This window comes from Marmota marmota, unplaced genomic scaffold, assembly GCF_001458135.2.
Source record: "Marmota marmota marmota unplaced genomic scaffold, marMar, whole genome shotgun sequence".
In the NCBI taxonomy this organism is placed as follows: Eukaryota; Metazoa; Chordata; class Mammalia; order Rodentia; family Sciuridae; genus Marmota; species Marmota marmota.
In genome coordinates, this window is record NW_026000016.1 from 34813935 (window position 1) to 34834842 (window position 20908).

Consider the following 20908-nt stretch of genomic DNA (forward strand, 5'->3'; position numbering starts at 1 on the left):
AATTCCTGGCAAACCACAGTGTGTAAGAGATCATCAGAGCCTTCCTCAGAGTCATGGATGACTCCCAGAGCAAGGACAGGGTACAGTCCAGTAGTTTGTGCAACTCCTACTCTCCTGTCAGTTGTGAGGGCCACCCGTGTTATGGTTTGGAGGTGAGGTGTTCCCCAAAGTTCACTTGTGAGACAGTGCAAGATGGTTTAGAGGAGAAATGATTGGGTTATAAGAACCTTAACTCAATCAGTGAATTAATCCCTTGAAATGATTATCTGAGTGGATTATCTGGATTAACTAAAGGCAGGTAGGGTGTGGCTGGAGGAGGTGGGCATGGGGGGTGTGTGTGGCTTTGGGGTATATAATTTGTATCTGGTGAATAGTCTCTCTCTGCTTCCTGATCATCATGTGAGCTGCTTCCCTCCGCCATACTCTTCTGCCGTGATGTACTACTTCACGTTGAGCCCCAGGGAAAGGAACTAGCTGCCTATGGACTGAACCTCTGAAATCATGAACCCCCAAATATACTTTTCCTCCTCTACAGTTGTTCTGGTCAGGTCTTTTAGTTGCAGAGTGAAAAAGCTGGCTAGAACAATCTGTATACCTCCCTACTCATTCATCTGGGGCCACTGGACTGGAAAGGGTCCTCATCTGTTAAAGAATCATAAAGCAACTCATATTTGCTATAAAGTGTTAAAAAGTTATTGCATAAATTATTCATAAATACACGTGAGAAAAAGAGCACCCAAATCTAATGTGAGGGTGGGAGGGGGAACTCAAAATACGGCCAACAACCCCCTATCAATCTACTTCAGAGGCATGCACAGGGGAGTATTTGCTGAGCTGTGGAGGTGAACTACTATCTTAGCTCAGACCGTCCTAACAAAATACCATAGACTGGGAGGTGTAAACATCAGATGTTTGTTTTCTTACAATCTAGAGACTGGAAGTCCAAGATTCAAGTGCCACCAGATTCATTTCTTGGCAAAGACTCTCTCCTTGGCTTGGAGATGGCTGCTTTCTTGTTGAGTCTTCCCATGACCTGTCCACAGTGTATACCCATGGAGAGAGAGAGAGAGAAAGCAAGCTCTGGTCTCTCTAAACCTCTCTTATATAGGCACTAATCCTACCACGGGAGCTCTACCTCAGGATTCATCGAAACCTAATTATCTCCTTAAGGTCCTTCCTCCAAATACTATCGCAATGGGGATTAGGACTTGAACTTGTAAATTTGGGAGGCCCAGTCCATAACAACTACTAAAGTAATAGACTTCAAAGAGCCTGTTTTCTAATCTGTTTTTCTTATGTTCTTGACTAATATTATTAGCATACTTTAAGATTATATGTAATAAAAATGAAAACATTTTAATTTTGCATCTTTATAATTAATGCTATGGACATGCAATTCATTACGCTATAAGGGCCTCTTGACATCACTGGGCTGTGGTCCCGTGACCAGATCAAAGAGGAGCTGCACGGAATATTTACTGGCAGTAAAGAAAGCAGTAGAGATCAGGGGCTCCAGAGTTAGAATGAGCTGGTTCAAATGTGATTCTATGCCTTCCTACCTGTGACCTTTACAAACTTTGATTTCCTAGTCTATGAAATGGAGAGATTTAGTGTTCCTTTCATCATTAAGTATCGTTATAGAGTCATTGTGGGGATTAAATTAAGTAATACATGAAAATCCCTGTCACTAAGTAGACATTGAATACACTGTGGCTATTGCTATTGTTGCAGTTGATATCATTAATCATGATATTTATACTTCCCGGCACATATGTGTTCTTTCTGCTATCAGCCTGATACCTCCAAGGAGCAGGGATTAAGGTTCTCTCAATAGACTCCCTCTCACCTTCCTGAGTGTCTTCTGCTTATATCAGGGTGCACCCAGTCCTTGGAGGGCACAAGAACTATTGTGGCCACTTGCCTGCTTATTGGCCCAGAGAACTCCTCCAGAGTCCTGAGCTCCCAATAAAACTTGCAGCACAAGTTAGGACTTGTTTTTTAGGAAGCCAGGAGTCCTGCTCTACCAATATAACCCTCATCACCCCACCCTGCTAAGACTGATCTCCACTTACACTTTGAGGGTTACACCCTGCCCACCTCCCTTTACATAATTCTATCCATGAGTGCACACGTGTTGCATTAGTCAGGGTTCTTCAGTGGAACAGAACCAATAGAATATATATAAAATTATAAGAGGATATTTATTAGATTGGCTCACATGTCAGAGGCTGGATAGTCCCACAGTGGTCATCTGCAGGCTGGAGACTCAGGGAAATCAGTAGCTGCTCAGTCTAAGAACCTGGAAGCCTCAGTAACAGAGGGACCAATCATGCAGATCCAGTCCGAAAGGCTGAAGGGACTGAAAGCCCCCTGGATAACAGCTGATATAATCTGTATTCATAGCCTAAAGAATCTGTTGTGCTGTCCACAGGCAGCAATGGCAGAAAAAAAAAATTGTACCTGTTCAAGAAGTGTTGAGTATGCACGTGTGTGAGCTTTACCTTTCTTCCACTTTTTCTTCCATGTGAATCCCAGCCTGTTGCATGATGCCACCCATGCTCAGGGCAGATCTTCCTCACTTGTTTGCTAATCCCCATGCCTCTCTTTGGAAGCACCCTCACAGATGTACCAGAAGGGTCCTCTATCAATTTTCTAGGTGTCCTTCAATCTAGTCAAGTTGAAGACCAAGATTAACCAGGATGCATATCATGCAATGGCCTTCAAGGCCATGATTCTTCTTTCATTTTGACTTTCATTTCTGACAACAGGCACCTTAGAATGTGCCCAGAATTTCAAGGGTGGGTCCCTTTCACTCTTCCAGAATAGCAAAAAACATCATTTCTATCCTGCCCCTGTGAACCTATCCATACTTAGTGACATCAAAATTTATTGTCCTACATCCGTGGAAGTTCACATCCCCAAAGTCCTCATCCCAATGCCTTGGTCCAGTACTCTTAAACCAAAGGAATGGCTTGGCCTGCTGGGTGAAGACCTCAAGCACTGCTCCTCTCCTAGATCTACTCCCAGTCAATCACACAGTTATCTCTTCCAGGAAGCTTCCCATCTTCTTTCCAGAGCCAAGATGGGCTAGGGGCTATTGAGCTCCAATGAGCTCACATAGCACTCTGGCTTACCTCTGTCATTCCCTTGTATTGCCATGATCTGTTTCCCTCTGCTTCCCACCCCAAATTGAGTTCCAGGAGGACTGAGACCATGTGTTCTTCATCTCTGCATCCTCAGCACTGTGGCTACTACCAAGTGAGCATTTAATACAGTTAAAATAAAGGGGGGAAGAGAAAAGAAAAACAAACTTAGGAAGTAAAGAAAAAAAAGTGTGTGTGTGTGGGGGGGGTGCTGGGGATATAGCTCAGTTGGTAGAGTGCCTGCCTTGCATGCACAAGGCTCTGGATTCAATCCCCAGCACACACACACACACACACACACAAATAAATAAATAAAAATAAATAAATAAATAAATAAATAAATAAGGAAGAAAGTAGTAAAAAAAAAAAAGGTGGAAGAATAAGGCGGGGGGGTGGAGGGGCCTGGGGGAACCTGCCTAGGAAGAAGGAAATAGCAACAGGCTGGATCAAATTCTGTAGAATTCCCAGTGGCACGGACCAGTGAAGCTAAAACCCATCCTCCTCTATATTTAATCTTTCAACTTCCCCCTCCCTATTATTAATATAAAAATAGAATGGGTTTATATGAACTCATTAAAATCGTTGACTAAATAATCATGATGGTTCCTGGAGCCCTGAGCCATCAGCAAGCCCTATAAAAATACTTTCTACTGACAGCAGGGCATAAAACCATCATCAAACACAAACACTGAACTCTTTCCTGGTCACAGATACAGGCTCTACTCCACGGCCAAGGTCAGTCACTTCTTTTGTGTACATGAGTCCTCCACAGCTGACAAAAATTTCCACATACATCTATGAAGATGGGGAGAGGGACCAAAAAGCTCTTAGGAATTCACTGGTAATAATCACCTTATAGGTATTGGCACAAGTGAAGAGAGGAAAAGGCCCAGAAAAATAAACAGCAAAACAGAACAGCCAGATAATCAAGAAAGTATCCATGTGTGTACACATACATACACACTCAACAGTTTAACTTCCCTAATAATGTTTTGCACAGATTAATAATTAAATGGCCTTGTGTGTTTTGAATAGAAGCCAACTCCTCAGCAAGGAGAGGTGACAAAGGAGCATATCAACGAGGTCAACAGGAATGAGTCAGCCAGTCCACCATGCAGATAATCTAGAGATTCTTGAGTTCATTCCCTCTATTTCTCAAAAGTTTTGTTAACTCATCATCTGTTTTTAACTCAAAATTTTGTTAAACTCAGAATTTTAGAGATGGATTAGAGATGGGGTATGGAGAAAGTTTCCTATATAAATTTTGGCCTATTCCAGCTAATCTAGTCAATCCAGAATAGAGGCAATCATCCGACCCTGAAAACTGAACCAAACTTTATTGGTTGTATTTGGAGAACAGCTTCCCTGAGCTTTTGGATCTAAACAAAACATCTTCTCCCTTCAGCAGAGCGTGTCTTCTATAAATGCCCTGCCATCTCTCTTAACAGAGTATTTCTCACGATTTTCTTTGTGATCAGGAATTTTGTTACTGATTGTAGAAATCATGTGGGAGTTACCTTCCAAGGTACTGGGAAAATGAGTGTAGGAAAATCTAATCTAGTATAGATAACTTGAAAAATAATGTTGAATGTCAATCTTGTCTCTAGGATGAGCAGAAGATAAAAATTAAAGTTAACAGAGTCCAAAGGAGCCTGTCTAGTGCTCAGGGAGGGAAGGTGGGGAAATGGGAAAGGAGATCATGGAGGAAGAAGGTGTCCTTGGACTCAGTGGGGAACCAAATCAAAGAAAGGCAGGTGCTTCCCAGGAGAGCAGAGTCTTGGGAGCAGGTGCCTGCTCACGCTTGTCCCTCCACACTCTATGCCCTTTCTTCCTCCTTTCTTTCCATTCACTTTTATTGTCCACCTGTGTGTTAGATCCTGCATGAGGAGTGGGTATAAAGATAATAGAAGAGCCCTTAACCTCAAGTAATTAAGTAGTAAAGCTAATAACCAACAAGTTCAACAAACTAAATTATGTAACCATATCACGGGGCCTATGTTAATAAATGTGTCCTCTCCCAGTGGGCCTCAATGGAGGACATGGGCATTTCTACCCAGCAGCCAAAAGTTCATGTAGCTGATTTCACTAACAAGCTGGTCCTCAAAATTTCTCCACATCTATGCTTTGGAATAAAAGAGAATAAAGAGACCAGAAAACTAAGTGCAATGAAAGAATTTTGATTGGGTCTTGTTTGGGGGAAAAAAATGTTAGAAGACATATTGGGGAACATTTTGGAAAAAAATTTATGTGGATTGAGAATAGGCAACATTAGGTGAATATTATTAAGTTTATTACTAAAGGTGAATATGTAGGAAAATGTCCTTATTTTCAAGAGATGGTTGTTTTTCTTATATTGATATGGATTAAATGTATATTTGTATGTATATGGTAAAATGCAGACAATCTAAATGAGAAATATGTCTCCACAATATTATTCTTTTGAGTTTTCTACATGTCTAAAATTTTTCATAATAAAAAATCTGATAATTCTCTCCTCTTGCAAGTTGTTGTAAAAATGTCTGCAGTAGAATAAAGCCTTTTGTGTGTCCATTACCTAATAAATAATCAGAGATGACATCTGTCACGGACCAGGTGATGCTTGAGTGCTAACGTGCATTTTCTTCAGTCCTCACAGCAACACTGCCTTGTGTATGGACTGTCCTTTACGGAGGGCACACTGAGGCTTGGCAGAATGAAGTACCCATCCCAAGTCACACAGTTGGTAATTAGCAGAGCCAGATTCCAACATGGCTTTCATCTGGTTCCAGACTACCCACTTTTTTTTTTTTTTTAATTTCTCACTGTTCTGATGACTAAAACTTCTGGGATCAAGGCACCAGCAAATCTGGTGTGTCTGGTGAGAGCCTGCTTTCTGGTTCATAGATGTAACTTTTTGTGTCTTCCCATGACAAATGAAATGAGAGACCTCTCTGGGGCCTCTTTTACCATGGTGTTACTCTTATTTATTTATTTATCCCTCTAAAACAATTTTTTTTTATTTGTTCTTTTTGGATATACATGAGTAGAGTGTATTTTGACATAGTATACAGATATGCGGTACAACTTCCCATTCTTGTGGTTGTACATGATGTGGAGTTTTGCTGATCATGGATTCATATATAAACATGGGAAAGTAATGTCCAATTCATTCTACTGACTTTCCTGTTCCCATCCCCCCTCCCTTTCCTTCATTCCTCTTTTAATCAAATAAACTTCTATTCTTCCCCTGCCCCCTTATTGTATGTTACCATCCACATATCAGAGAAAACATTGAGTGTTTGGGTTTTAGGGGATTGGCTTATTTCACTTAGCATGGTACAGACTACCCACTCTTTTTTTTTCTGTGTGAAGTGTTGTTTATTAATTTTTTAAAAATTATAATTTGTTATGTATGACAGCAGAAAATGAATTACAATTCATATTACACCTATAGAGCACAAATTTTCATGTCTCTGGTTGTACACAAAGTAGAGTCACACCATTCGTGTCTTCATACATGTACTTAGGGTAATGATGTCCATCTCATTCCACCATCATTCCTACCCCCCTGCCCCTTCCCTTCCCCTCACTCCACTTTGCTATATCTAGAGTTTGTCTAATCCTTTCATGCTCCTCCCCACAACACCATTATGAATCAGCCTCCTTATATCAGAGAAAACATTTCGCATTTGTTTTTTTGGGATTAGCTAACTTCACTTAGTATTATATTCTCCAACTCCATGCATTTACTGCAAATGCTATGATTTTATTCTCTTTTAATGCTGAATAGTATTCCATTGTGTATATACACCACATTTTCATTATCCATTCATCCACTGAAGGGCATCTAGGTTGATTCCACACTTTAGCTATTATGAATTGTGCTGCTATAAGCATTGATGTGGCTGTGTCCCTGTAGTATGCTGTTTTTAACAGACTACCCACTCTTAACAGCAACCCTCTACTTAGAAACTCCCAGAAAAAGCCTTGAAACGAAACGCCTAGTTGAAGGAATGGTGACAGGGATCATTGCCATGGTGAATGAGGGAAAGGGTATAGAAAGAGGAAGTGGGAAAGGGAGACATGGCCTCACCCTATGCGCCAAATTCCTCCCTAGATCATTGCTGTGAAGGGCAGCCTGTTAACCTGCGAGTACAAACAACCATTACAGGATCTTTTCCTGGTTTGCTAGGGAACAGAAAGGCCTCCAGCATTTGCCAGGGAAGGAGAGACCTTGGTGAGCGAGGGAAACGGAAAAGAAAGAGGAAGTGGGGAGGGACTGTGGCCTCGCCGTATGGGCTTAAAATTGTTGGGGGCAAATTGAAGCTGTCAGACAGGTATTTTTGACAGGAGCAGCAGACAAAATGTTTTCTGTTTAGTAGAAAAATTGCCATGCTGTTTCACATCACTAATGAGACCTGGAAAAATATCATGACTGAAAGATATAATGGTGTTTTCTTCCCAGAAGGTGGCTTAATCAAGGTCTCATTGTGTCTGGAGCCTGAATGACTGGCCCACCACCATTCAGGACACGCAAGGCAATTTGAGAGAGCTGAGCAGGGCTGGGCTGCTATGAGCCATCTACGCCCTCTCACCTAGTCCCCTTCATGACCTGGGCCAGAGAGAGCAGAGGGCAGGGTGTGCCCAGCCAATTGGCTTTTTACAGGAATTTCAACTAAGACCTCAACCTTATTTGCCCTCGGCTCCAGCCTCCTGACTAATGAGCCCGTGCACATGGCAAAGCCTGAGTTGCTTAGCCAGCCTGGCAGACCCACCACGTACTCATCCAGGGTCAAGTTGTGCTTTGCTCTTGGTGTAGGAAGTGTAAGAATTGGAGAAATCATGTAAGAAGTCAGGAGGACGTAACCATTCCAAGCACCAGTCTCCCAGGGATTTGGCATTAGAACAAAAGTCACTTTTTTTCTTAAACCTCAATTTTTCCTCAGAGGACAGTTATCTTAAAGATGTCCATTTAGTAGACCGATCTAAGTCTGGATGAACCACTTAGGCAGTGGGGCAAAGGGCCCTTATGCAGAATGTGGGGACTGCACCAGGATGTTTGCTTTAGTTATTTTAAACAAACACAATTGTGCCAGCAGATCTCAAATTTCTAGAAAAATCACAGCATTGCAACAACAGACCTTTCCTTCCACTGTGGACCAGGAGCACCACACTCTGAAGTTGGTCTCGGAAGACAAAGAGTTGAAGTCATTTCTGATGATTTCTGATAGGCAAAATTCATTTTGACTCAGAGGAAAAAGAAATTGAAAGGTACAGAAATGACTGCCATTTTAACAATCCCTAAATTAAAATTAGCATTCCGAGGGGGGAAAGTATTTGTTAAGATAAGTAGTTTTCATGGGGGCATTATCTCCTAAAGGTGTCCCTAGTCCCAAATAGTACTCCCACCTCTAATCCACCCTGTGTATCACACATGACTATGAACATCCTATGAACTGCTGCAATTTCCCTCATTAAAAGTCTTTGTGACCCATTTCTCTCAACCAACCCCCCACCTCACAACTGATCTCCCTTTCCCTGGATTCTCTAAGCAATAAAATGCCCTTCTTCCAGGGAACAATTTTTCTGAAAGGTTAGCATTCTCTCCTGCCCTTTACAATCTAAAATGCACCCTCTTAATTTAGCCTACAAGGCTTGCCTGACCTTTGTCCTGTCCACTTGGCCCAGACATATCTGCTGCCACACCCCCACACGCACCCTTTGTTCCTGTTACAGACTTCTCTGAATTTTCACCCTGTCTTTATTATGGCGTCTATCTGTGCCTTTGTGCTCATGGCTTCTTAATCTAGAATGCTCTCCCTCCAAGTCCATAGAGTAAACCGAGGCTTGAAGATTCTGTATGAATCTTCACGAATAAACCACATCCTCAGCAGAGCCCATCCAGAATTCTCTCTTTCTACACACACACACACACACACTCACATACCATACCCCCTGCCTCCTCCCCAGCACACAGTGATCACACCACTTACCAGTACTTACTGTTCACACCTCTGCTGCCCACACAACACTAGGAGCACTTCCTTGGGGACAGAACCCATGAGGTGCTCATCTTTGGGTTCCCAGTTCTTCACACACTGCCTGGCACTCAGTAGGTGCTTCTTATTCTAAATCCTCCAACCATCAAGGTCAGGCTTAAATTCTCCCTGTCCCAAGTCTTCCTTGACACTCCACAGGAAAAATGTGTCTGCTGTGTCCTGCATCGCCTGTAAATCAGTACTTCCGTCTCTCTGAACACTTGTTTTATTTTCTGGGATGTTAAAATTTTGTTCTTCTAAACTGAAATATGCTTTAGGAAAGTCAATATTTTATACTTTCTCCCTCCCCTTCACCAAGGTTTGGTTGCTCATTAATTATTTTAGTTGGTCCTTCAAGACGTCAACCTCAATTGTTTTCAAGTCTCTTAGCTTGTGTGTGTGTGTGTGTGTATGTGTGTGTGTGTATGTATATATATATATATAGTTACCCAAAGACGGACTCCATTGCCCCCCTGCCCCCGCCCCGCCACTCAGAGGCCTAGAGTTTCTGTAAGATGAATGTTTTATGTTTGGAAGTTGCAGGGACGCAATGGCCTAACAGGATAAAAAGTCCTGGCATCATGCCCTGGCCACCTTCCCCATTGTCGGTCCTCCTGCTTGGCCTCTTCCCAGTCTGGGCTCTGTTCTCCCTTCCCAGGGCCAAAGGATTCAGAGACAACCCCAGATTTACACATTGAAGTCCTTCTGATTTTCCTGGTGTAACTCCTGTGGTCTGGCTCTTGCTGTTCCCGTAATGCTCCATCAACAGGACCTGCAGCTCGGTAACTTACCACGGCTCAGTGAAGGGGGAAAAGGAATATAAATTGCTTCTTTTCAAAGTGACTTTGGAAACACTTTTCTTTCCCCCAGTGTCACCATTTCAAAAGTTCTAAAATGCAGATCTGGAGAACAAGAAGAATGTGGAAAACACTCCCCTTGACCTTCTGCCTGACACTCTTTATCACCTGAAGAGTCTAGTTGCCTGGAGGCCTTTAGCCAGGATGGCTGTGTGCCAGTGTCCCCAGGCTGCCGTGGGAGGTGGGGGAGCTGCATTCACAATGGCCTCAGGGTTGGGACCTGCCATCAGGAAAGCAGCTGGCATCTTCACCCACACCCTCCCTTCACCTTGAAGACCCCACCTTATCATCCCTTGGCCATCTTGTCACAAACACCCCTCAAAGGTCTTGGCAGAGAGCCAAGAATTTTGTTGAAGGAAATGAGTCTGGTTTCAATGTCAGGTCCCCCAGCACCCCAGCCTGTATCCTTCAGATCCTGGGCTTGAGTGTTGTCAAGATGGGAAGCTAAATCCATGCAGCTATGCAGACTCAAGGAGTGGGAAGGTGTTAAGGACACAAGGACAAAGTCAAGGACTAGTTAGTTATCGGAGAGGTGGTTCCGGGCCAGCCTGGGATGTGATATCATCACTGTTAACCAAGGATGACCCAAACCAAATCCCAGATCCGAACCCCTCCATGTATGTCTGTGGTGTGGGGTGCGGGGAGAGCCAAGCTGCTCACAGCATCTTGGAGACTGTAATAGCAAGTGTTAGAACTCAGTCTGGGGATGTCTAGGTTTGGGGCAGGAAATAAAACTTTGTATCTTAGTGAGAGAACACTGAATTATTCAAGGCAGGGTCTTGGTCCAAATCACAGAGCAGGTTCATAACAAGGAATCAGGATACTTAAGTGGGCTACAGGCTGAGGGTATCTCCTCTTCTTCCTACTGAGTGCCAGGCCTGGTCCTAGACTTGGGCAGGACTAACCTTACAGATAGAGCTAGATGATCAGCACCACAAGGAAGAGAACCAATCCTACCTCACTCTCTACTCAGTAGTGCCTGGCACATAGTAGATGCTCAATGACCACTTTTTTTTTTCAATAAAGGTATTTTTTTAGTTGTTGATAGACCTTTATTTATTTATATGTGGTGTTGAGAATCGAACCCAGTGCCTCACACATGCCAGGCAAGTGTGCTACCACTGAGCCACAACCTCAGCCCTCAATGACTACTTATTTAGTGAATAATCATTGTGTAATTTTTGGGGGGACAAAATCAGGATGCCTGGCTCAGCCTCTCTCCACTAAAAGAGCAGAGTCAGTCTTGGTCCTGTAGGTTCTATTACCAGGTGTCTGTCTAGACCTGTGGTGTGAGTATGTCCCCCCACAATTCATATCTTGGAAACTCATTCTATTGCAGTGTTGGGAGTTGGGAGGTGTTTGGATCATGGCAGTGGGGCCCACATGAATAGATAAATCCTTTCTCATAGGAATGGGTTTGCTATTGGGGAGTTTGGCCTCTTTCTCTTCTGCATGTACCTGTTTGTCCTTCTTTCTGTCATGAGTTGATGTAGCACAGGGCCCTTTTTAGAAGGGAAGATGTTGGTGCCTTCCTCTTGGATATCTCAACCTCCTGAACCATGACTCAAAGTAAACTTCTTTATAAACACTCAGTCCCAAGTATTCTGTCATAGCAACAGAAAATAGACTAAGACGGAACCCATACAGCTCTAGCTTCTAGAATTTTAAAAAATATTTTTTTTAGTTGTAGTCAGACACAATATTTTTATTTATTTATTTATTTATTATATGGTGCTGAGGATCAAACCCAGTGCCTCCTCACACTAGCTAGGCGAATGCTCTGTCACTGAGCCACAACCCCAGCCCCTCTAGATTTGTTTTGACAAACACAAATATAGTGCTTGGCATGTGTCAGCCAATAAGGACTAATTTAATTCTCATATAACCCTCTGAGGTAGGTACTTTTATTAACTGCATAAAATAGAAAGTCAAGTAACTGACTGAGGTTATACAGTAACCAGGAAGTAACAGAGTCTGGAAATGAAGCTGGGCTTTCTGACTCTAGAGCCCATGCTCACATAGTCTAGTGCAAAAGCTAGAGGATCCACACCCACACTACCCCTGGGTGAGAATTATATAGCATTGATCTATGACCCTCTGGAAGCCATGCACCATTGCTAAGCATCCTGACAAGTCTAAGATGCTGGTGGTAGCTATCAGATGTAGGAAGGCTTTCCCCTGCCTCTGCTCATCTCTGAAACACAAACAAGACACTTGCTAGCAAAGCATTGCTTTGTAATATAGCTCCCAGGGGCCTCCTGGACTTGGCCACATGCAGTCACACAGGTCTCTGTACCCTCTCTCTCTGCTCAGCAGGGTCCCAAGGCTTGGTTTAATGCTTTGCTGTTGCTGCCCTGAAATTCCTAATACTTTTTGAAGGAGAGTTCTGGGCTTTTAATTTTGCTCTGGGTCCAGCACATTAGTCCTGCCTATGCTTCTGAGCTTTCCTTCAGATTCATTCTGATTTCCTTTCTCTGGCCCTCCCCCTCTCACCCACAGGAATCCACCTCTTAAGATCTTGGTAAATTCTTGTCATTCTTAGGTGTTAGGAGAGCATGCAGGTCAACTCCAGTTCTCAAGAGTCTCTTACTCTAATCTGTTTCTCTTGAAGCTGATTAGGTATTTCTTTTCATAAGATCTGAGGACTCTGATATTCCCTCCTTCCCCCCACTTTCTCTCCATACAGACTTCACTCCTAATCTCTTAGCTCCCTGCCAATGTAAGGGTGAGATAAAGGCTATGAGGTCTGAGGCATGTTGTCAGCAAAGAGAAACCCCAGTCAAAAGAGAACACCCATTAGCCTGGATAAAAAGAGATTTAAGAGACATGTCACAAAACTCATGTGTGGATCTCATTTAGATCTTGATTCCACTAAACCAACTATAAAAAGACATTTTTTAATCAATCAGAAAATTTTGAATATAGACTGGGTATTAAATGATATTGAGGAATTTTGCTTTATTTTTTTTAGGCGTGAAAAGGTATTGTGATTATATAAGAAAATGCCCTTATTTCTTTTAGACATCATATTGAAATATTTAAGGGGTGTTATGATATTTTATCTGGGATTTGTTCTAACATGCTTTAGTTAAAAGAGAGAAAGAGAGGGTTGGGGAGAGAGAGAGACTTATAAAACAAATATGGTATTGCTGCTTGTTGAAATTGGCGATGGGATTTCTCGTACTTTCTTTGTGTATGTTTGGGAGGTTTTCATAATAAATAGTGAAAAGTGAAAGAGATGAAGAGGGACAGAGAGTGTCCAGACCACAAGGTTTCTAGAAGAGTAGAAGCAGATGTTAGGTCTCTGTGAGTGAGCTATTTTAATCAACTTTGCCGTCTCCTCCAAACATAATCTTCTTGAGTTGTTTCAGGGATGGTAGGAATAGCTTTGTAGAACCATCCCGACCGACTCTCCAGCCTGTTCTCTGTTGGGATCAGTAGCTTGTGAGGCCATGAGTCCAATAGGAGCAACTGAGGATCCAACTCATGACCTGGTCATATTAGCCTCCTTCCCTAACTTCATTGCATCTAAATCCTGTTCCTCCTCTGGACCTGGCTCAGGTGCTGCCTTCTAGATAAGGTTTTCTGTGTCCACTTGGCCAATTCCAATCCCTTTATCCTGATTTCCCACGGCACTTACAGTCCAACATCTGGCATTTCACTGTCATTTGGTATGGAGTTGTTCCTGAATCATTTTGTGTGACCCAGTCTCACTCTCCCATAAGTCGCAGTTTCCTATGCCTTCTAATCTGGGAGGTTTCTGAACGGGCCTCTACCATGCTGAGCATGCAGAGCCCCTCCGCGCATTCTTACGTTCATTCATTTTTTTCCTACGGTACCTGCTCTATGCTAAGCTCTTGCTAAATGTCGATAACTCAGCAAGGAACAAGATAGACTCAGTCTCTGCCCTGAAACACTTTCAGATGAGGACAGACAACATTAAACAAAGAACTGCACCACAAAACAATTCAAAACACTCACTCATGGAGAGTGTTGTAACGCAGCTACCGTGGAGCTCTGACATGCAGCACAGGAGACCTGGCCTGCTCTGGACAGTCAGGAAAGGCTCCCCTCAGGAAGTGACTTTAGGAAGGGACTTAAAGGAAATGTAATAATTAGCTTGGCAAGAAGTGGGGGGGTGGGGGCAGCATTCCAAGCAGAGCAAACAGCATGGGATTGGCCCCTGGGGGAAGAACTCTGGCATGCCAGTAGAAATATAGTTTCACAGGCAAGCAGAAACCAAGGTGGAAAATAGGCCTGCTTCTTGAACTGAGAGGAATGTTGAAGTGTTTGAGTTCATTGGAAACTGGAAGCATCTGGGTTAGATTGTTGAAGGAATAGCTTTCAATTTGTTCTTGTTCTGCTTTGAAATGTACTTGAAATGTAAGCAGTATTCTATTTCTTTGTCCATTGAATCTAGGCTTGGTTAAGTGACCTTCTTTGGCTAATGGGAAGATAGCAATCGTGGTACATGAAGACACTCTCACTGGTGGGACACTTTTGCCACCATGTGAACAGCCTGGTCCCGCCTGCTTGAGAATGAAAAGAGGCACCACATGTATTCATTTTCCCAGGATTCTACATGAGGCCCCAGACATGAATGAAAACATGCTAGACCATCCAGCCCCAACCAACCTAACCAGTCCAGACCAGGAAAAAAAAAAAAAATCCATCTAACCCATACCATCATGAACTCCAATGAATAGTTGCATTGATACAGACTGATGCTTGTGTCTCCCAAAATTCGCATGTTAAAATTCTTCCCTCCTAATCTGGTGGCATTAGGAGTTGGGGTATTTGAGAGTTAACTGGACTAGATGAAGTTATAGGGGTGGAACCCCTCACGAATGGTATTAGTGCCCTTATACAATGTGCACAGGCAGCTCATTCCTTCCCCAGTATGAGGACGCAGATCTTAGAATGTGCTGCCTTTAAAACAGAAAGCCCTCACCAGACACCAAACCTGCTAGCACCTCAATCTGAGACCACTTAGCTTCCAGAAGGGTGAGAAATAAATATTTTTTGTTTGAGTCACAACAGTTTATGGTATTTTTTGAATACAGCCCACGCCAACTTTGTCATTTAGGTTGAGAAGTTTGGGGCTGGTGTGTTATGAAAGCTGATAGATCATCCTTACATTGGCACACTGTCCACTAACTCTGAGGTACGAAGCACTGTCGACACTAGGGATACCTTAATAAGCTAAAATTCAAAGGTTGTAATGCAGTGGAGAGATACCTATTAAAAGATTAGTAACACTGCAGTTCAAAATAATAACTGTAAAATAAGTTTCATTGATAACATACTATGAGAATCAGGAGGACAGAGGGATCCCCAAGGCAGAGACTGGGAATCTCCAGTTCAGGAGCTGGATCTTCAACTTGATCTTGAAGTGCACTGACTTAATCTTAGGTAACTGGAGAGAAGCAGAGGCAGGATCCCCAAGAAGAGTGCAAACATGCTCAGGAAACTGGTGGGCAGCCTGGTTTGGCCAAAGCATAAGGCCTAAGAAAGAGAGCAATGGGAGGTAAAGTTGGAATGGAGTCAGGTGAGGCAATTGAGAGCTGGAGACCTGGTATTAGAATTTAGCAAATAAAAATACAGATACTCAGTAATATTTGGGGCATATTTATACTAAAAAATTTGTTGTTGTTTATCTGAGATTAAAATTTAGCTATAAATTCTGCTTTGTTTGCTTGTTTTTATTTAATCTGGCAACTCTAGCTAGAGTCACAAACTCAAATGACTACAAAGGCCAGGAGAATTTTTAAATGAGCAATGAGGACAGCACAGTGTATTAGTTTCCAATTGCTGCTATCACAAATCAGCACAAATTTAGCAGTTGGAAGCAACACACATTTATTATCTCACATTCTTGAGGTCAAAAATTCACAATGCAGCATCAGAACTGTGTTCTTTTTGGCTCTGCCCTCATGAATGAATTAATGCTGTATCATGGGAGTAGTTTCATTGTAACAAGAGTGAGTTTCTGACCAAAGAGTGAGTTCTGTGTCTCTCTTTGTCTCTTTTGGGCATTTACACATTTTTTTTTCTTTCCAGGTGATACTCTTCATCATGGAATGATGCAGCAAGAAGTCCCTTGTCAGATTTGTACCCCTTGACTTTGGACTTTCCTGCCTCCAGAACTGTAAGAAACAAGTCTCTGTTCTTTATAAATTAACCAGTCTTAGGGATTCTGTTATCTCACAGAAAATGAGTGAAGACAGCCACATCACACTAGTCCCTGCTTCACTGCCACCAACTTCATGAAATGTGGTCACATCTTTTCTGACTCTGGCCCTCTTGCCTCCTCCTAATTAAGACCCTTCTGATTATACTGGGTCCAGTTGGATCATTTAGAAAAATCTCCCCATACCCAAATCCTTAATTTAAATCACATCTGCAAAATCTCTTTTGTTATTACATAAGGCAACATATTCACCAGTGCTAGGAGTCAGGCATGGACATCTTGGGGAGGGGACATTACTTAGTCAAGATGGGGATAAAAGAAGGAAACTGGGATTGGACAGATAAACTAAGAGAACTTCAACTTTATCTGCCAACTTTTATTTCTTTACTTTAAAAAACCTGTCTGAGACAAATGTGTCAAATTGTATTTTTCAGATTATGGATGGTAGGTATAGTTATATTTTCCCTGTACTGTTCTCTATTAAGTTTTGTTTTTCAAAATTACAAAAAAGAAAAATAGGGTTAAAAGGGATTTTTTTTTTGTTCTTATTTTATACCTGTGGAAGGTGTCATATGTCACTGTGTGAATCTATAAGGGAAGAATCAGTCTTTCTTTTTAAGAAAGAAAACAGGACCTTGATTTCACATATGAAGGGACCTTAGAAAACAGCTGGGACAGTGGTTGTTAAATTGCTGGAAAAGCCATGGCTTAGGGCACTTCTTCAAGGTGTGCTGAAGCTCAGTCCAGGGTCTAGAAACTCTTCTGTCTTAGTCCAGTTGCTGCTGCTATAACAGAATACCCCAGGCGAGGTAAATCATAAACAATAGAAGTTTATTTACCTTAGGTTCTGGATGCTGGGAAGTCCAAGATCAAGGGGCTGCATCTTGCTGTGTGAGATGAGGGTCTTCTTGCTGCATCATAACATATGAAAGGGAAAGTGAGCATATATGAGGCAGAAAGAGAGGGCCAGAGGGGGCCAAATTTATTAACAACCCCCTCTATCAACTTGCATCCACAAACACATTTCCTGATAATGACATTAATCCATTCACAAGGGCCCTTAATCACCTCTTAAAGGTCCCACCCCTTCATACCATCACAGTGGCAGCTGATGAGTCCTGGAGAGGACATTCAAACCATAGCATCCTCCTCTTACCCAGCCTTATCACTCCCACCCTTCCCTCAATCAAAGCACCTCTGCTTTTACCTGTTTTTTTTTTTTATGTGAGCTCCACATAAGATGATGTTATTTAAAGCAATCTTCTGTCATTTAAATACATAGAAACACACACTTTTCAAACTGCTAATCTATCTAAGCTTCATCACTGTGTGATAAAGGAATCCGAATTAAGACAGATGAAGTGACTTGCCTAATATTGAGATAACATAAAAGGTGTTGTTATTGCTTAGTAAATATCTTTTCTTGGGGGTTGGAGGCCAGGCTGTTGTTAACCCACAGAGGAAAGCCTTAAGATCTTCCAGTAACTGGAATTGTTTTCTCTGAACACGTTTCCTGAAGTCAAGGCAGGGGTGTGGAGATGAGGAAGGAGGGGGGTGTTTCTTGAGAAGGAGCGGGCCTTTGTTCATCCTCCTGCCTCCGATGAATAAAGAAACTGCTGGAAAAAAAGGACTGTTAGGAAGAGGAGGATAGATAACAAATCTTTACCTTTTAAAAAAATAGTTTTAAAAATACTGATTCCTCAGAGCTCGGGTGAACAGAGGTAGGTTTTCCCCTTGGTGTCCTTTTACTCTCTCTTGTTTTTGTGAAAGCGTACGTTTTCCTAATTCTGTTCCTTGAGTCTGCTTTTTGTCTGTCTGTCTTTTGTTTTACTTTTGTGTTTATTTATTTGAAGTGAAAGGACAGGACTGGGAGTCATCTCTCTTCAGGCCTATGTGGCTCTATCCCAGAGGAGATTCTCTTTGCCAAGTGTGGAGTGAGCATTGTATAGACGTTTGGAGGATCCGTCAACACAGGAGAGCAACCCCAGATCCTTGGGGCCTCAAAGCAGAGGGAGGAATGAGCCAATCCCAAAACATCCACTTGGCCATGTGCCGTGCTAGGTGACCTTTAGTGAGCTGTGGAGAGCCAGCATTCACTTCTGGAGACTGTCAGTCTGAAGGTATTGAAAATTTTTTCATTGGCACCTGACAAACGACTTGATTTCTAAGTGAAGAGGTGCACTAAGATGTTGCCCTCAACATCTTAGGACTAGTCCTTTGTTGCAGGCATTTGTAGACTATTGTGGTTCCTGTTGGTGGCCTGCTCAACTTCTATTTCTCCTTTCTTCCTTGCAAACAGAATTCCAATTTTGTTCATCTATTTTTTTTCTTTTGAGGCTCAAAGATGACCCCATCCCCAGTTCCAAAGGTAAGTATTGATCAATCTAATCAGCCAATTATGGTATTTCCACTCTCCTTGCCAAGGAACGGTTATGTAACACAGCTCTGGCCAATGGGGCATGAAGAAAAGTATTTGGAGTTGGCAGAGCATCTGGGAAAGAGTCACAGAAAGGGATGGTCTTTCTCTTGAGTACTGTGTCTAGATGAAATTCCTGTAGCCATTGTACTATTAGCCTGAGAATGAATGTCAACACACTGCGAAGATAGAACCCAAACTCCTGAGATGATCTCCTGGAGCTTTTGAGACACCTGTGGACTAGTATGTGATACGATGATTTCTTATTGTTCAAAGTATTAACTTGAGGGTTCTCTTTCTTGCATCAGAAATCATCCTGATATCTCTACATTAGTTTGTTTACTCTCACTGCTGTCCAGGTGGTATCTATTTTCTTTTTATAGGTTAAGAAATGCATTTAAGTTAATACAGTTAGTAAGCAGTAGATCCCAAATTCAATCCAGTTCTCTGTTCAAGGACATGGGACCCACCTCTTCCCCTGAGTGCAAGGGCAGAATTTTGTTCACCAGTGTCTACTAAGTGCCTGTCACATACTACATGGTAGCCATTGAATGAATTAGCCCAATCCCAGCTTTATTTTATTACCTTATACCTTTAATTTAGAAATATCAGTTAACTTCTATTTCCAGAAAAAAGAAGATCAGCTTTGCATTGCTGTCTTCAAAATACCTAACAAGAGCTGCTCGCGGTGGCGCATGCCTATAATCCCAGCGGCTCCAGAGGCTGAGGCAGGAGGATCGAAAGTTCAAAGCCAGCCTCAGCAAAAGCAAGGTGCTAAGCAACTCAGTGAGACCCTGTCTCTAAATAAAATACAAAATAGGGCTGGGGATGTGGCTCAGTGGTCGAATGCCCCTGAGTTCAATCCTAGTACCTTCCCCAAGGAAGATGAAGACATCCAGGACATACCGCCAGTGACCCACCTCCTCCATCCATGCCCCCTCCTGCCTACACTTACCACCTACTCAGTCCATTCAAACTAGAATGAATTGATTAGTTACAGCTCTCATTATCTAATCATTTTATCTTTGATTATTCCTGCATTAACACAGAAGCTTTGGGAAGACACCTCAGATTCAAACCAAAACAACCAGATATCCTGAAAAAATCCTGTCACTATCAAGTTCCTAAAAGTACTTGAAAATAAAATTTAGGCTTTTAAAATGCATTGCAGTAGCACTGTAATCCCAGTGATTGGGAGTCCGAGACAGAAGGATTACAAGTGTGAGGCCAGCTTCAGCAACTTAGTGAGGCCCTAAGCAACTTATCAAGGTCCTGTCTCAAAATAAAAAGCCAAAAGGGCTGGGGATGTGGCTCAGTGGCTAAGTGCCCCAGGGTTCTAGCCCTAGTACCAAACAATAAAACGAAATAAAATGTATTGCTGAGCTGGTGTGTGTTTTTGTGTTTGCATGCATACCCACACAACTAAAAAGCAAGCAAGCAAACAAAAAACCTTAAGTAATAGCACTGATTCAGAGAGATAAGTGAATGCTAAAGCCAGGGATACCCTGAGGAGGAATCTGTCCATTGCTGGTGACCACAGGGCCCACTGAAGTGATAGATAAGATTGGACAGATGTGTACCCAAAAAGGCAACCCTCAATTCAGGTTTGGGGTCCAAATTCATTGTACTTGCATATTTTTGAAAAACCTCCAGTTAAGAACTTTATTAAAATTGCTCTCAGGTATATAACATTTTGGATGCCTATAGGGAGCAAATATAAATCTCTCTGGATGTACACACCATCCTCAGTCCTCAAAAACTCCAACAGGTAAAGAGCCGATGAATATTATAGGGAAGGAAAACCTTTTCCTGAACCCTCTTTTGATTGGTAGCTGAGGCCTACAAATTAAACCAACAAAAGCCAGATTAACCACAGAAAACAACAGAGTTTATTTATCTGTGCTACACACACGTTAGAACTCAGTGAGGAGTAACTCAAAAGGAGCAATTAAAATTTGGGGCTTATCTAACATGTTAGCAGGTGCATAGAAGGGGAAGAAGGTGTCCACAAAAAACAACTGACTATTTGGAAAGATAAATAGATTTTTAGGAGAACAAAAGGAGATAAGAAAGCCTGTGATGATGTTTATCTATGTAGTTATGTGCGGTCCTCCTGTCTTATCAACCTAAATTACACAGTAGAGAGACTGACTCCAGAGCCAAGAGTTTTTTTGGGAAGAGCAGAGCATTGCAATGGGATCCACATGCTTTGGTGGATCATGGGCACATACAAAGAGATTGGGGCAAAGGAGATGCTTTTAAAGACGAGACAGGGGGAGGGAGGG

General features: G+C 42.3%; 2 long non-coding RNA genes across 2 annotated transcripts in view; one reads left to right on the top strand and one right to left on the bottom strand.

The window, feature by feature from the left end:
• The first annotated feature begins 7253 nt into the window (after positions 1 to 7253).
• LOC125618489 overlaps positions 7254 to 20908 on the top strand; it is a 23480-nt gene continuing 9825 nt past the window's right edge. The window contains exons 1-2 of the long non-coding RNA XR_007349790.1: positions 7254 to 7359; positions 16078 to 16165. This is a non-coding gene — a long non-coding RNA (uncharacterized LOC125618489). The remainder of the gene's footprint in view (positions 7360 to 16077; positions 16166 to 20908) is intronic.
• Positions 11274 to 18555, bottom strand: LOC125618488. Its single transcript, XR_007349789.1, has 3 exons — positions 17874 to 18555; positions 17047 to 17118; positions 11274 to 15522 (listed from the first exon to the last, which is right to left on the bottom strand). It is a non-coding gene; the product is annotated as an uncharacterized LOC125618488 (long non-coding RNA).